The sequence below is a fragment of the Lepisosteus oculatus genome, chromosome 9 (assembly GCF_040954835.1).
Source record: "Lepisosteus oculatus isolate fLepOcu1 chromosome 9, fLepOcu1.hap2, whole genome shotgun sequence".
NCBI lineage: Eukaryota > Metazoa > Chordata > Actinopteri > Semionotiformes > Lepisosteidae > Lepisosteus > Lepisosteus oculatus.
This window is the reverse complement of record NC_090704.1, coordinates 25,429,247-25,447,850: the sequence shown is the minus strand read 5'-3', so window position 1 is coordinate 25,447,850 and position 18,604 is coordinate 25,429,247. Positions and strand designations below refer to the sequence as shown.

The 18,604-nt window shown below is 37.6% G+C and overlaps 1 pseudogene; it reads right to left on the bottom strand.

Moving 5' to 3' along the window:
• Positions 1–17,489, bottom strand: part of LOC138241293 (deoxyribonuclease-2-alpha-like) — a 110,084-nt pseudogene extending 92,595 nt beyond the window's left edge.
• Positions 17,490–18,604: the final 1,115 nt, after the last annotated feature.

Here is an 18,604-nt window from a genome sequence, read left to right as displayed (position 1 = left end):
CACCTCTTCCAGCAGCAACCTTAGTTTTTGCCAGGAGGTCTCACAACCAGGTACTGACCAGGATCACGCCTGCTGAGCTTTAGTGGGTTGCCAGTTGTGAGTTGCAGAGTGATAAAATGGATTGTATTCTCTTTTTTTACTAGGGATGTGATTTGAAGGACTGTATCCACATCTTATTGCACCCAGCCTGACCGTGTGGCTCTGCAGATCAATCAGTGAACACACATTTAGTTAGCTAATTTGATCCCTCTTTCATCCACTGAGTCTTTTTCAGACGTTCCAAGCTTTGGCATTTGTATTATGTAATCTTGGTCACAAATCCGAATGCAGATTCTGTCCAAAAGAAAGGATAATTCTCTTGCAACTAAACAGATAAGCAGTATAATTGTTGCAAATTTTCTTTGCTCTCACACTGCAACAGAAAGAAGAAACTGACCTCTGGTAATTGCAGAGCTCTTCTCCACAGCATTGAATTGGATCAAGTGATTAGACAATGGATGGATAATATTCCATGTGTCATGCTGCTGTGACTGAGAATATTGAGGGCATGACCTGTATAACTATAAATGGCTACAATACCAGAATTGACCATAATCAAAATTGCATTTCTACACTTCTTTTCCATCCCAAAGGATCCCAAAGTCCATCACGCATTGTTCACCATTATACCAGCAGTTCCTCGGAGCTACAGATGAAAAGTGGTTAAAAAGTGAGAAATGTCTTCACCAATTGTTTTAAGGAAAAACTTTAGGAAGGCCGGATTAAGAATTCCAGAGTGAAATCTAGCCAGAATACAGAGGGGTTAACACACCTATTCATTTAAACGGGGATCTGAAATAACCAAGTATGAAATTTAAAGCACGGCATTGCTACGGTACAAATACCTTCAGCCAAACCGCAAACAACCAGAACACATCTCGAGGCTGAGGAATTAGGAACCTTGTGAAATGGCCGTTCCGTTGTGACCTCATCCTACCGTCGCACCCAGATTTGTTTTTAAAAAGTTTCTGTCTGTACGTTTTTAATCCCTTTCTGCAGCTACCCAGCTACAGATACCAGCTTACCAATTTAACAGCTTCTTCCTGCATATTAGGTGCCGTTTTAGACATATCTAGAAAAGACACATACAGACACATCAACCGCCAAAAAGCAAGACTGGGCAGAGAGAGGATGTTTTCATCCTTATTTCACCGGTGAAGCCCAACTGAAAGGAACTAGGAGACAGCAGAGTGCAAGAGTAGCATTATAAAATGCTTTGAAAAGTATTTTATAAGACTATAAAATCTACTGTATATACAATATGCTTATATAAGAAATTAAGTCTGAAGGTGAACCGGACCCCTCGTCACATTACGGACACTACAAAAAGTAGTTATTTTTAGGATATTTTCTTCAGCAGCGCCACTTGCTTTCTATAACACAGTTAGGAAATGGAAGGGCGCATCGCGGTAGTCACTGGAAACTAGGTCTTGATATACAGAAAAAAGACATCGTTTTTAAAAATAGTATAGTTGGAGATTTCCGTATGTACTGTGGCCACTGTTTTGTTATGTTGCTCTGTACAAATTACTAATCAGTCCGTGCTTTTCAAATAAGGTGTTTATTGCTTTGTATTATTATTATTATTATTATTATTATTATTATTATTAGAGGTGTAAATTATTAAAATGCAAACCGTGTGTTATATTTTTGGGGTCTCCAGGCTCCACTGGCAGAGCCAGACTGTTTGGGACGTGTGACCACACAGGTTTGATACCGTGAAGGCTTTGAGTTAGAATGGCGACATTCAAATTAGTATCCAAGATGTACTTCTTAAATTGAAATGTTTAGATCAACAAACTACACTAGCTCAGCCTTCACTCTTATACATATACTGTACAAACACATTCTATTGTTGTGAGCTCAAATTAAAAATCTAATGGAAAAAGTCAGTGTTGGTTTTGAAGTGCACACTCGGCTATAATAGTGCTTAGGAGAACTTTGCAACGAAGGGAGTGTGGCACTCTAGTAAAAGGCTGTGCTGGCTTTCAGAAAACAATAGTGAAGAAGTTCTTGGAGCTCCAGGAGCAGAACGAGATTCCCAGGATATCAGCTTCACCGATGTGAGGGAATGGCTCCTGGAGGAAGGATCCAAGAATATTTCAGACCAGTTTATGGCTAACAGAGACAGGTAATGACATACGGAAGCTCCTCACTCTTTAACAGCAAGTTCCTGCCTTTTAGATTCCCTGATTTGTTATATTTGTATCACATTTTTTTTTCGTTTCACTGTAAATATTACTGTTATGTTAAAACATTGGATGTCAAGAATACAACTGTAAGTAAAGGTTTGCCTTAAGTTAATTAATTGTGCAAGCAAGTGGATGTTTTGACTGAGTCAAAGTTTTCCAAAAGATAAACATTTAGAATAATAATTGCTTACACTTACTGTATATAGCGCTTTTCTGGACACTCCACTCAAAGCGCTTTACAGGTAATGGGAACTCCCCTCCACCACCACCAATGTGCAGCATCCACCTGGATGATGCAACGGCAGCCATAGTGCGCCAGAACGCTCACCACACATCAGGTATCAGTGGGGAGGAGAGCAGAGTAATGAATTCATAGATGGGGATTATTAGGAGGCCATGATTGGTAAGGGCCAATGGGGAATTTGGCCAGGATGCCGGGGTTACACCCCTACTCTTTTCGCCCTGGGATTTTTAATGACCACAGACAGTCAGGACCTCGGTTTTACGTCTCATCCGAAGGACGGTGCCTGTTTACAGTCACTATACTGGGGCATTAGGATCCACATGGACCACAGGGTGAGCACCCCCTGCTGGTCCCACTAACACCTCTTCCAGCAGCAACCTTAGTTTTCCCCAGGAGGTCTCCCATCCAGGTACTGACCAGGCTCTGCCAGTTGTGAGTTGCAGAGTGATATGGCTGCTGGCATTTGCTCTACGGAAATACCACATTCACAAATTCCTCTGCTGCTGTCTGACATTTTGACCTTGCCTTGTGGATTAAGCTTTCTTTTCTGTTGTTGTTTATGAAGGCACCAGGCAGGAGCTCCGAAAACAGAGGAGATATGCAGTGGTGAAATACAGCGTATGAAAGGTCTGCAGTACAGCAGACAGGCTGAGGTATGAGAATACAGTTTGATTTATTTTGACCCAGGGCTGCTCCTGGTCATCACCTGGATGAGAGATCTTTAATAGCTGGTTTCCTTCTGCATCTTAAACTGATTAGAGACATTTATATCCACTCTGGCAAGTGACTTTGTGACACCTCTGTAAATACAGCATGATTGGGGAGCAAGCAAAAGATAACAGGATCTCTAGCATAACTGTTTTAAAAGATGTTGTCTTTCTGACAAGTAATTAAGCATTTATGTTGCAAAATGCGAATTAAAAAAATTCTCTCACCTTATACTGTATACGCCTCTTCCAGCCGAACAGATTTCTGCAGAGTGGATACCCTTAGTGAATCATGTTACTGTATCGTCACACTTAGACTTCAGACACTTTTCATATGCTTTCTGCTGTTTGTCATCTGCTTTGCCTTTTCACTGACGGCTCTACAGATGTGGAAAATCAGAGAGAGAGAGCTTTTCAGATGAGGATAGAAGAAGATGCCCGGAGGGAGGTGCGAGAGGCCCAGCTGAAGAAAGAGACCAGAGCTAGAAGGCACAAAAAGGTACTGGAGTAAGGGATGTTTGGATTCATCCTCTTAAGATGAACTTTTCTTCATGCAAATTCCGGACCTGACACTGACCTTGCAGCTATATTTTGTTGTATTTCCAAGATGACCACCTATAGGTTTAAATTAATAACCTAAACTAATACTTTTTGGATCCTCAGTGACCACAATGAGCATGGTATGTTGGCACCTCTTATATTGTGTGTCTACTCTAGGGTGGTTATGCCAAGATATGCTACAGAGGTGCCAAAGCACCATATTCTGGTAGTGTTTGGTGCCTCCAATTCATGGTTATAGCACTGCATCTCCAAAGCCCATGGTTTATCTCCAGCCTTAGGCACCTGCCTGTGTGGCATTTATTCTGCGTGTTGTGGGTTTTAATTCCAAGTAACATCCCAGAGACATGCTGCTTTGCATAATTGGCTGTTCTAAAGTATCCCTCAGGGGTATCTCCCCAAGAGGATCCAAGAGGGTGGTTGATGATCTCTCCTCTTCATTACCTAAGCATTAGAGGAGAGACATTGCTGCTTCAATCTCTTATACCCAGCCTGCAAGGTTCTGAACTACACACAGAGTCTTTCATCCAAGTAATGTCGGACCCAGCCTTTCTTCTTCTGAGCTCTGACCAGACCCAGCTTCCCAGCTTCAGGGTGCTGTAGATTGAGATGAGATTGGAGTCTCCTGTAGTTTTTACTTGAGCTGGAATTTCAGTGGTGCCCAACAGCTTCTGTCTGATACTAAATTAAAATGTGACCTTATGGACGGGAAGTTTTCTACGAGCAACATGTTGGGTTGCAAGCTAGTTCATTTGTCATTAAATACTAGAGTAATGGAAAAACATGTGCTTTTTAATACAAGATGTTCAACAATGAGATGGACCTTTTCATCTTTTGTTGAGAGGCTTTCCTTTTTCTTTAAAGAATAGCCACTTGTGAAAGGTTTTCTGTCATTCTCAGGCATTTGAATTATATGAAAGGAAGGTTGCTCTCCTGCAGCAAAAGCTAAATGAGAGTTTACAGGAAAGGAAGGATTTTGAGAGAGAAATGCAAGACCGTATTAAAAGGCAATATTTTAATGAAATACTTCAGTCTGGAAAACAGGGTAAGCTTCTAGATCCAATAATTTGCAGTGGTACAACTGTGATCTAGTTCACAATTTAATGTGTTTTAGTTTGTTGGCCAGTAGGAATGATGCAGGTTGACAACATCTTCAGGTTTACTACTGATTACAGAACTGTAGAATTTGTTTAATAAACACCTACAATTACAAAATTCCAAAGCTTTTCAATCATATGTCTGTATGAAAAGAATAATATGTATGCACTGAGATCAAAACTTTTTAAAGGGAAACACGCAGTAAGTTGCAGGCATCATAAAATAATACATTAAGAAGGAATCCTTCATTATCTTCAGATTGTTTAATTTCCAGCCACAACATGTAAATACATTATATTCAATATTTCTGTAATCCACATTTTGCATTTTCTAATTAAAACATCTACAGCATCTATTGATTTAAACTATCTGAAAGGACTATTCAACTAAAAGGATGTTTTCTTTGTGGCACAGCTTCAATGGAACATATAATCCAAAAAATCAGTTTAATTCAATTCAGTTTTATTTGTATAACTTATTCAGATAAAAACATGTCAATTGTTTTGTGTCATTTAATCAATATTAAATGATTAATGCACAAGTGTTGGGTTTTGAAAGCTTGGTAACATCTACTGTTAAGGCTGAAGAAGGTTCCAATTAAGTCTGGGGGTCTCTGGGCAGCCATTGTGCCACAGTCTGGTGCAGTAAAAGTGTTGTGAGCTAAGGTGTGAAAATGATTTAAATTATATGGGTAAACAGATAAATAAATCCTAATCAGCATCCTAATTTTATCTATGAATAAATACATGTTTTCTGCCTATTTTGGATGTTAATTGGATTGATCACTTTTTTATGCATGCCATGAGAATTCTAATGCGGCAATAATTCTTTTCTCTTGGGTCAGTTCATATTTCACCTGACTCCACTGAAGAGGTGACTACTGATTCCAACTGGTTTCATGAAGTCCCTCTGATCAGTCAGCTGTCTGATGGGTAAGTCCTACATGCTGCAGTTGTGGTATGTTAAGCATCAGTGCGTACAGAAAGTTTTTATTTTAATCATTTAAGTATGGTGATGTGTAAATGTTTAAAGAGGAACTGTTTTCTATTTTGAGCTCACTTCCCCAGCTGCGTTCGTTAAATTGCTTTTTCTCTCTTTGCGAATGCATGAATCAGTCTGTTAACAGTACAGAACATGTGCATATTGTTGTGTTAGCTCATGTGCATTTTTCCAAATCCTAGATATAGTTTACCATAGACTGGCGTTGTTGTAATGACTAGAACATTGACTTTGAATATTGATATTGACAATGACTAGAGCAGCAGTCAAAATACACTAACTGAACCTTCGCAAAAATAAACTGTTGTATTGTACTTATGTATAACTCTGATCATACTGCATTACAACAATAATATATTAGTCATATTAAAACACATTTCTATCATAATAACTAACAACATGTTGTGGCACCGGTATAAAATGTGAAGTTTTGCTGAAGTATTGACAGTGGGAGAAATGTCTGGTCGTGTTAGAATGGATGTTATGTTTCAATCAACAACCACCAGAGGGCAGTAACAACTAAGTAACACTAAGTCATCAAATGTGTTGGAAACGCATTTTGGGCTTTGTCCTGAATGATGCAGCAGCAACATACAGTTGTATGGAAAAGTTTGGGATCCTCTGGTCAAACTGCGTGTTTCACAGAATCTTTAAATTCTCTAAGGTCTAATCTCTATGAAGTTAACAGGGTACAAACATAAACATGACATATTTCTGCACATTTCAATATAGACTTATTATTTATTTTCTGAATTTAACTGTATTTGTTATGTGTCAATTATGAAGTACCCAGTATGAAACTGGTTAGATACATTGCGCCTGACCAAGTAGTTGTTGTTGAAAACACAATGATGTTAACTACCAGTGATCTTTCTTCACATAGGAACACGATTGTACCATACTTGCTAAAGTGTTATGGAACAGTTGCAGTTTGAAGTTAAAGATTTATAATTTCCAATGTCCTATTTTGTTGTGGTGATTTTTATTTTATAAGTCTCTCATATTAAAGTTAAAAACCTAAGCAAGTTTTAGACATCCAGTAGGTAAATTGAAAAAGTACGAACATAATCATTGAAGTAGAAAAACACTTATATATATATATCATTGATGGAAAATATATATATATATCTGTATTCAACACTACAGTGTTGGTTCAGGCACATTGTGTAATATGTCGGGTGTTTTAACATTTCTTAAGCAGCTCCAACAATTACAGCTACACATCAAAGGACAGGACTTCAGACAGGACCAACCGGTCAACTCATGCTACATATCAAAGGGCAAGACGAATACACATGAAGCTATGAAACAAAACAACTTCCTGAGATCATACTGTATATAAGAGCTGGGAAACCCTTGTGGTTCGTCTGTCCTGCGGGGCAGACCCAACGCGCGTTGATGTTATTATTGAGCTCAATAAAACAACTGAATCCACAAAGACTGTGTCCTGCTCCTTGGATGTAGGATTTCCCACAACATCATGGTTAGGAGGCCATCTTTTTTACACAGGAATGTGCTTTAAAATAGATTAATTGTTCTACCACTAGAAAAGATGCCTATATATTGTTAATTAGTCACCATTGTTTAATATTGCAAAATCTAGTTAGTATTTTGGCCATGTAGTAACAATGTCACACATTAATTTTTATCATAATGTTGTTTAGTGAAAGGAAGGTGATTGAGAAGAGTTTATATGGACAGGTAAGGTACACTGCTATCTGTGGAGAAGAACTACCTTCTTCAGAGTCCTGATGCCCAGCAGAATGAGAGAGATGAGGCGAAAGTGACTAAGAAAAGAACAAATGGCAGTAGCCCCCCATCTTTCAAATTAAAGTCTCACTCCTCGGAATCAAGTGTGGGAATGGAAAGAGCAAACAGTGATATTGCTTTTGGGATCTCTAAAGCCAAAATCATTGAAATTGCTGAACAGATAGTCTCTCAGATCGTTGAAAAAACAAAGCGGGATTTCACCCCTGCGGGTAACAATTTACAAGAGAGTAACTCAAAAGAGTCATTATTGCTCCCAGAAGCTGCAGAAATCTCCATTTTGGAAAAAAGAAGTCCAAAATCTCAGATTCCCAACAATAGGGTCACTGTTATTGCCAAGGACATTGTAAATTCTGTTTTTGAAAATGTTTTGTTTGCACTGAATTGTATTGAAACAAATAAATATCTGCAAGAATCCAATAAAAATGTTGCTGCTGACTTCCGGTTAGAATGCGGATGGGAAAGGCAGCATAAATACGGATCTCCCAGCAACTTTGTAATAAAGTCCTGAAAAAGTGTTTTTTTTTCTACATTACGTATGAAAAAATAATAACTATGGCTGAAGGGGCTGTCAGGAGAAGCAGGAGAAAACTAACGACCGTGGAAAATGTCGAAATTGCAACTTCGGACCATAGTCGAAGTAGCTCAACGGACTCTGAACAAGATGGCGCAGACGCCAGTCTTCAGAAAATATTATATGAACTTAGAGACTTCAGATGGGATAATAAAGAGCAGCTTATGGATATTAAACAGAAGCTGAGCAAGGTTAATAAGAGACTGGATAAAGCAGAGGGACGAATCGAAGAAGTGGAAACAAGGGTCTTAACAAGAGAAACTGCGATAAAGAAACTCTTGCAACGACAAATTACTTTAGAAACTAAATTAACAGACCAGCAAGGAAGATCGCGCAGAGAAAACATTTGGATTTACGGAATCCCCGAAGAATCGGAGGGTCGCTGCATGGTCACCTTCCTTGAAAATCTGCTAGGGGGGAACTTGATTTACCAAAGGACGTGGAACTGGGAATTGAAAGGCCGCATAGAGCGTTAGCGCCGAGACCTAAAGGCCCTGACGCCAAACCGCGCTCCATTGTCGCCACGTTTTTAAGCTAAAGATAAAAGAGTTAGTGTTGCGTAAAGCTTGGCAAAAGAAAGAACTCTTCCACAATAACAAACACTTTTAGGGTGATAATGATTACCCCCCGACAGTACTAAAAAAACGTATGGAATATTCTGAAGTAAAAAAGGAGCTGAAATCGCCGAAAATTAAATTTCAGACTCCATTTCCAGTGAGGTTGCGGGTGTTTTACGAAGACGGCACCTGCCTATACCATTCAGCAGCATCAAGCGACTGTTTACTTGGCAGAAGGCTGGAAGACGGGGTGGTCCTGGGAAAGACCATTCCTCAAAACAGCAATATCAGGAGAAATTACAGAGTTTCAGGAGAAGACCCCCCTCGCAAGATTGAAGAAATTTGATAGTGAGTTGGTCGTGATTTAATAGTTAAGGGTTTTTTAAAAAAAATAAGTTTCCTGCCATGTTTTAAGAGAATTTGTACATGTCGGGACAGATACTTGGTGATTACGACAGATTCTTGGTGAATTTTTATTTTTCTGGTTACACTCCTTTTTTTTTCTCTTTATCATATAAGTTCGGATTTGCCACCGCCCCCTACTTAAGGGCCCTCCTCCAGAGGAGAAGGAGGATTTCCCTAACGGAGAGAAGCCCACATAGGGTTCGTTTGAAAAGAACCGCACAGTTGGAAGAAAGTACTCTGAAAGAGACGGAGATGGATACAGTTTTGTTTAAGATTGTTTGGTTAATGTCTTTGTTTATTGTGTTTTTTGATTGTGGTGCATTATTAGAAAAAAATTATAGGAAGAGGATGTTTAACAATATGAAACATATGTTGTATGGGAGAGATTTTGAAAGTTTTACCATTTACATAAAGTATGTCCAAGCAAGACCTTACAATAGTTACATTTAATGTTAATGGAGTGCTTAACCCTCTTAAGAGGAGTAAGATTTTGTCTAAAATGAAGAAAGGGGCTCATATTGCTTTTTTACAAGAAACACATTTGAGTGTATTGGAACATGAGAAATTAAGGAGAATGGGTTTCTCAAAAATCTATTTCTCCTCATATAAATCTGGCCATAGGAGAGGAGTGGCTATACTGATATCTCAAAAGGTTCAATTTGAGTTGCTTACAGAAGTTAAAGATAAGGAGGGGAGATATGTATTAGTATTGGGAAAAATTGAAGGGGAATTACTAACATTACTTAATGTATATGCTCCACCTGGTAGTGATTTTAATTTTTATTAAAAAATGGTCGATTTGATGGTTAATGCACAAGGGGTACTGATTTGTGGGGATGATTGGAATGTGCGTCTTAACCCCAGGCTTGATTCTACAAATATACCTTCTCAGAGAGATTAGTCACTGTATAAAAAGATTAATGTACTGATGGGGGAAATGGGAATAATACATCTTTGGAGAGATTTCTATCCAAGTGGGTGGGATTACACTCACTATTCCTTCCCTCATTTGGAATATTCAAGGATTGATTATTTTTTTTTATACACAAGAGAGATAGACATAGGATCCAAGATTGTGATATTGGTAGAAGTAATTTTTCAGACCATGCTCCTATGTCATTGTCCATACGATTAAGTAATCGGGAAAATACAACATGGAGGATGAACTCAAGTCTGTTGAACAATCCACAATGTAAAGAACAGATAAAACAAGAAATAAAACTATTTTTGGAGGAGAATGATAATGGGGAAGTGAGACCAGAGATGATATGGGATACATTAAAGGCAGTTATAAGGGGGGAAATTATTGCTCTGAGTAGTCATAAGAAGAAGGTAAAGCAACTACAATTATATCATCTGACTATAAAGTTAAAAGAGTTGGAGAAAAAACATCAAGAAAAACAGGATTCACAAATCATGAAAGAAATAAAGAAGCTTAGAAACAAAATAGATGTCTTACATACACAGGAAATTGAAAAAAATATATATTTACTTGACAAAAATATTATGAATCAGGGTCAAAATCACTAAAGCTGTTGGCAAGAAAATTAAAAAAACAACAGACCGATAATACAATATATAAAATAAGGGACCAGAACTGTAATGGTGTATTATATAAATGGGAAGAAATTCAAAACACTTTAACACATTTTTACAGAAAATTATATACACAACCCCATTCAGAAAGTGAAGAAAAGATGGATACTTTTCTGGAATCTCTCAGTTTACCAACTCTTACGGAAGATCCAAATAATATATTAAAAACGACTATAACACGAGAAGAACTGAATTCAGTGATTACGAGCCTCAGAGCTAATAAATCACCTGGAACTCATGGTTTTAATTCAGAATGGTATAAAACCTTCCGAGCTGAATTGATATCAAATCTTCTTTCTGCTTGTAATTCGGTATTAATTGATGGGAAAATGCCCCCATCATGGAGAGAGGCTATCATCTCAGTTATCCCTAAGGAGGGGAAAGATAGATTGGATTGTGGATCGTTCAGACCAATCTCAGTCCTTAATGTGGATTATAAAATGTATACAGCAATACTGGCTAAAAGAATTGAAAAGATTCTCCCTCATTTGATACACTATGATCAAACAGGGTTTATTCAAAATAGACAAACCCATGATAACATTCGACACACATTGCATATCATGAACCATATTCAGCAACATAATTTAGAAGCTTCTTTGATGAGCCTAGATGCTGAGAAAGCTTTTGACTCTGTTAGTTAGAAATACCTTTATAGGGTTTTAGGTAGGTTTGGGTTTTGTGAAAATATTATTAAAGGTATTCAAACTTTATATGATAGACCAACAGCACGAATTAAAATAAATGGTTATTTATCCGATAGAATAACTTTAGAAAGAGGGACTAGACAAGGCTGCCCTTTATCTCCATTGCTTTTTGCTCTATATATAGAGCCACAAGCCCAGTGGATATGACAAAATAACAAAATAAAAGGTATAACTACACAAGGTAATGAGCAAAAATATAGCACTGTACGCAGATGACGTTTTATTATATCTGGAGGATCCCACTAGTTCATTTCTAGAAGTAATGAAACTCTTAGATAGCTTTGGCTTGCTGGCAGGCTATAAGTTAAATGTTCAAAAAACACAAATTCTAACTTTTAATTACAACCCTCCTGATTTATTAAAAGGGAAATACCACCTTAAGTGGGACCCAAAGTTCAATGAGATATTTAGGAGTCTATTTACCAAAAGATATTTCGGTATTATAGTTGAATCTGTAAAAATGAGTCTACTGCCTCGGTTACTCTTTCTATTTCAAGCTCTCCCTGTAAAACTCTCTACAAAACAATTTTCAGAATGGGATAAGATGATTTCTAGGTTTATTTGGGAGGGGAGAAAATCTAGAATTAGTTTCAAAATATTGCAACTTTCAAAAGATAAAGGGAGTATGGCTTTACCATATTTAAAAGATTATTATTATGCATCTCAGGTTAAACCTCTCATTAATTCCTGTAATCCAGAATATCAAGCCAGATGGAAAGATATTGAATTGTCCCTTGTAAATAGCCCCCCAATTCAGGCACTATTAGGTAATAGAAATTTAGACAAAATTACTGAAAAAATATTCAATCCATGGATAAAGTTTCAATTAAGGACATTGAATATGATCACAAAAGAGTATAATTTAGGTGAGGCAATAAAGATACTCAGATGGTGCGCCTATGATACAGAGTTTAAACCAAATAAATTGGATAATAGATTTAAATTTTGGATTACAAAAGGAATAACTGCATTTTGTAATATAATGGATAAGAATCAGCTACAAAGTTTTCAGTTTGTAGCCATTATTTTAATAAGGAGATTATAAGGGGAGATTTAGATATTGTTAATGATGGAGTAGTGAAAATAGTTATAGAAGCCTACAAATCAGAATTAGGCAAAGGTATTAAATATAGATTATATAAAAGTTTTATGGAAAAGAAATCATATTCTACAGAGAATATATAAGATAAATGGGTGAAAGAAAGTGAAGTTAGAATTTCGAATGAAGAGTGGCATTTATGGAGAGAGTTTTGCTGGAAAAACATTGTTCGATTTTTCATTACTCCGGGTCAGAAGGCGCACCATACTGAGGAAAACTCTAAGTGTTGGAGACAGTGCGGAAACCAAGGTAATCATTGGCATATATTCTGGAACTGCCCTAAAATAAGGCTTTTCTGGAATGAATTACATGAGGCCCTGGAAACTATATTTGAAAGGAATGTACCCTTTACATTTGAGGCTTTATATTTTGGTAAACTGGATTTTGATTGGAGGGGAACGGATGAATATTTGTTTGGAGTCCTTATATCAGCAGGGAAGAAAGCTATAACAAGAAAGTGGCTTCTCACAGATCTACCAACATGAATGATTGGATTGAATTAATAAAAGAAATATATCTAATGGAAAAAATAACATTTTCACTAAAATTACAAATGAAAAAAATGGTCAAATATTGGTTTAGATGGGTTCAGTACATTAAACCTTTAAGGTCAGATTTTGTTGAGATACAGAATAACTGAAATGTAATAAGATACATTTATATAGTCTACTTTTCATATTCATAAATGTATACATCTTCCTTCTTTTGAATGTATATAGTTTTGTTAAAAAGTTATATAATTGTAAAAATTAGGGGAACAAACAGGAATTTGTGCCTGCAATGTAAGGCTGAATAATGGATGTTCATATGTAAAATGGTTTGGTTTTGTTCTCTAAAAATAAATAAAATAAAAAAAATGTTGCTGCTGCTCTTCAAACTTCTAGAAGCAGCACAGAAACAGGATCCATTGATCATACCTTTGACTTTAGTTCAGTTGCAAAAGGCATTGGAAGGACTATATTTGGAAAGCTCAAATCTTTACTCACCCAGACTGAAGAAGATGTATCTAGTTCCAGTTCTCGTGCTCAAAGCAATGCAAAGAGCTCAAGTGTCTGCTCTTCACCAACAAATTCATTGTTTTCTGATTCTGTGTCAGATATTACAGATTTGTGCACCTATACAGTAGAACTGCTGGAGCCATTTGTGAAGCAATGAAAAAAAGAGTTAGACCAGGAGATTTATTGCACAACAGTGGCAAAGAAGGCTTCAGATGAAAGCCTTCTGGCTAGAGAGGTTGTTACTTCAGTTTTGGAGTACCTTCTGGACAGAGCATTAAATCAGATGCAGAAAGTGAAGGGTCAGAGAAGATGCTGAGGACCTCCAGCTCTGTATTCCATAGTACAGCAACAAGGATAATAAGTGAAATTATTGAAAAAGCAGCTGCAAAATGTATATCTTCTGGACTTGCCCATCTCCCTGAGCAACCAAACAGTACAGCTGATGATGTATGTAAAACACCGGATGCAACAAAACATGCTCAAGAAGCAATGTCCTCAGACTCTTCTTCTCATGTGCAAAACACTGAACTGGCTTCAGATATTGTTGTTGATGTTTAAGAAAGACTACATTACGCTACATGCATTTAGAAGATTTCTTTCTCAACAGACTACAAAGTTAAATGAGAAAGTTGTGATACAGCCCTGTTACCAGGAACATCAGAAATTAAAACTGATACTAGAACAGCTGAGCACCTTAGGACAATGACTGAGGAACTCTTCAAAACTGTGAAGAAGAAACTGAAACACTTTTGGAATCAGAAGAGCCTGTCTTTGTTCAAAGCAAGGAAAGTTTTATCTGCTAAAGAGCAGAGATCAGCAGATTCACTTGAGATGTTTCCTCCTTCAGTCCAGGTTTCACACCTGAGCTTTAGTGAACCACACTTGACTAAGAAAAGCATGTCAGTACCAAACTTGGCACCCCGTAAGCATCTTAGTGAAGATTCAGAACCTTTAGGTGTGTTAATGAACGTTGATTTCTCAAGGCAAAGCAGGACTACTCAGGAAAATCAGGCAAATTTAATCATCTGTGCCAAGGATGTTGGCAGTCAGATATTGCAAACAATAAATAGGGATGACAAAGGATGTTGCTCAGGAGCAAAGCAAAACCCTCAGAAGAAACCCTTTAAGCAAGTGAACTGGTGGATTCTGTTTTATCTACATTTGAAAATCTTAAAGTTTCAGATGTGGTCTTAAAGCCAGATTATGAAACAATGCACCTCTCTGGTGAACAATATGGGAAAGACAGGATGTCTAGTGCAGAAGACACTGTCCATAAAGAATACACTAAAAGTAACCGTAGAGAATATTCTGTTCAACGTTTCCCACCCATAAATGTGCCTGGGATGGTGATTGATTCTTATACAGATGACACAGAAGTCATGAGTCAGGAAACTCCCTATAGAGTCCTGACTGATGCTTCATCAAAGCTTCAGGATCAACCTACATTACAGCAGAACAAGAAAATGAATTGACATGTAAAAGCAATCAAGTTCCCCGGTCCCGTGTTTGGCGTGTTGCTGGTCTCGTCACTGAGAATATAGCATTTCATACCCATTCCAATAATGTTAACTTGAACATTGAAAAGCTTTCAGCTGAAGAGGCGTCCTGTGCATCTCAAGTACCAGGAGCCACAGCAAAGCACAATCTCCCCCCACTGCAGACAAGGGTTTCAGAAGAGCCTAAGGACCAAGTCAGGACCTCCACAGAGAGTTCTACAATGAGTCCTATTGAAAGGAAAGTGGAACAACTTGTCTCGAGTGGATCTCTGCGTGTATTTTCAGAAGAAAATGTCAAAAATGTTTTCCATTTAATTTTGAAATCAGGAATAACAGTACAATTGGGCACAGCTCACAAATCTAATTCAGATCCAACTTTAACGAGCCGTCTAGTAGTTCAGGATTTATCCCATCCAAAGTCCTCAGAGCTTTCTATGCAGTTGTTGTATTCATTTACTGAGAAATCAGTGAAAAGGCTGTTGAAGCAGTGCCTCAGTTTTCCAGATTCTCCAACTTTTCACACAAATGAGAAAGATGTTTCACTTTTTCAAGAATGTGATACAAATACGGAATTTAAGTCTTCCCAAAGGATTTCAGAGAAAATGTCTCTGACTGCCAAGGATCACAGACCACAGAAAAGTACTGCACCATCAGTGCCCAGTTCACAGATGTACCATGATGCAATTAATCAGCTTTCCAGCTTGCTTGTAAAGTCTGTCATGGATGTTTTGTCTGCTGCGTGTGATTTATCAACGGAGCCTGAAGACAGTGAAAATCAAGTTAAGAAGGAAATCAAATCAAATCATTTAATAGTGTATAAACATTTTAGTTGCTATGAAGTACAAGTTAAAAAATGTAGTGGCTGTATATAAATATACAGTACCTTGATTTTCTATCTGTTGTATCTTTAAAAAGTTTTTGATGTATGTAGACCAAGATAGTGTAGGCCATGACTATGAATGAGAGAATGAGTGAATAAAGCCATATATTCAGTAGCCATACAGATGCAGCCATTCAAAGTGCGCGGCACAGACACGTACCGGAGGTAATTGGCTACGGCGTTGCGCATCGATGACGCAAAAAAACATCATCAGTACTTGATTGGTTGACCGAAAGGGGCACTCGTGGTCCGTTGGTCGGTCGTAGAAAGATTTACAGTAAATGTCTTTACTGTGCCCGTTTTAGCATCCGTGTCACACCTGAAGAAGGCTCCACGGCCGAAACGTTGTGTTCTCTTTCTTCTTTTTTTCAGCATGGAATAAACCTATTACTTGTTCCTTTGCAGATACAATTCTATTGTTTGTTGTGCTGTCTATGATGTTTTTTCCCCCCCATTTTCTGTGACCTTCTGTCTTGTACATTATAAAATGTTACTCACCTTTGCTGTGTCCAAAAGATGAAGGAGCAGGTTTAAATGACTTTGGAGGTTGATCGTTGTATAGAAGATACCCAATGTCCACAGTCTTTTAGGAAGGAATATAAAAAATACCAATACAAAGTTTATATTTGTATTTGTATTGCACAAAAGGCTTCTGAATTATAGGAGAAACCTGTGAAAATAAACAGATCGAAAAGATAATGTACATCCTTACCTCACATTCTGGGAGATGACACAGATTATAAATAAAGGTTTCTTACCTTTTTATAATGTAGGACAAAAAAGGCTGCAAAGTCTGCCCCATTGCACTCTTGGAGTCATTCACCAATTTCTTCCCATATACCCAGCCATTGGTATGGTCATCCATGTAGAGGTATCGCAGACCTCTTCCTTCATCGTGGTCTGGCAGCTTATACAGAATAAACCTGTATGATTCCAAAAACACATAAAAGAGTATCACATCCTGTGTACTGCTCTAGAACTGTGACACTGTACAATGTGTCCTGGGTGTTGGACAGTGTTAACTTTTGAGATCACTAGAAAATAAAAAGGGCACTTAAACAATACTAGTGTCTGTTGCCAGTCTGTGGGTGCACTGGTGCTTCTGGGAGATGAACAGAACCTGTGGCAAGAGAAGAAGGGTCAAGCAGCCTTGATCATTTCTAGGTGATGTAGTGGCCTACAAAGCAAAAATAGCTCTTGTTTTTAGGGGTCACCCATGTTTGACATGAGCATTGTGGCAAAACTGGAATAATCTTATGCGATTATTCATTTTCTGCATTTTAAACCAGCAGAGCTCTGTAGAACTGAACTGCAGCAGTTGACAAAGAGTCAACAGTTGACTAAAAGAAGCGAGGCAAGGCAAGCATCTCACAAACATTACTCTCCTCAAGAATACATTCTGGTGAATCGTTTCAAAACGAACTATTGAAAGGAAAAAAAAACTTTCAAATCCAATAGTAATTTCTTTATGACAAAAAAATCATAGACGTTGTACCCTGGATTTACAGATGCAGCCATTCAAAGTGCGCGGCACAGGCACGTACCGGGGGTAATTGGCTACGTCATCGCGCATCGTGACGCGAGATGATGCAAAATACCGCGGTACGTGATGGGTTGACCAACGGGCACTCGTGGTGCGTTGATCAGTCGTAGAAAGATTTAAATGTCTTTACTGTGCCAGTTTAAGTATTGAATATTTATATGGAATTTTACCACTGAAGGGAAATCTTAGTAGTTGAGCATAAAAAGAATAGGAGCATACTGTAACGTGTGTGAAGGCCATAAATGGTATTAATTTTGGAACATAAACATACAGTATATGGCTGGTCTCGGTACTAAATAATACACACCAGTATTTTATTTCTCCCTAAACATTTTAAGCTTCGAAGTCTTTAACTAATGTGATACTGGAGTCAACAAGCATACTTTTAGAATTTGATTAAAAGGGAATATAATATGGAATTGTGTATGTAAAGAAATTAATAACGATATCATTATATTCATATACCGCAACACAAGAATAGTACACGCTGTACATTGTCTGTTGATAATGTTTCTGTAGTGCTTTTTCAGCACTCTGCATATGACCTTGCCGGTGGCGCTGTGGGTTAGGTTCCTGACTCCCACTCTGATCGAATTTAAGTAATTTTAATAACAATGAATAGTCACCTATGCGTTACAATATAAACATTTATATTGATTTAAATCACATTTTGATTTAAATCGCAAACGCGGGTTTAAATACATGTTTTTTGATTCATAATCAGACAAATGCAACATAAATTGATATCTTTATCTTCTAAGTATCTTAAACTTTCAGCATAGCTTTCTCCCCGTTTAGATTTATTTTTTCTTGGGATCAAATGTGGAAAGATTATATTGTAACCATTTTTATTTTTTAAATACATTTTAGAAAAGTGTATTCTATACTAAAAAGCTGTACACCACCTCCTATAAAGATACATATTGTAATACTTTCGGGTTCGGATAGGACAGACACAAGAACTCAGACTTGCGGAGTCAAAGCAAGTTAAAGCCTTGATTTTATATATCACCTTTAAAAGTGGCATCTCAAAGCAAAGTAAATACCCAACACTGAGTGTACTCATCTGTCCCCATTGTACCCAGAGAGCACAGCCAGGACAGACAGGCAAATAAGATACACTCCACAGACATTCACAACAGCGA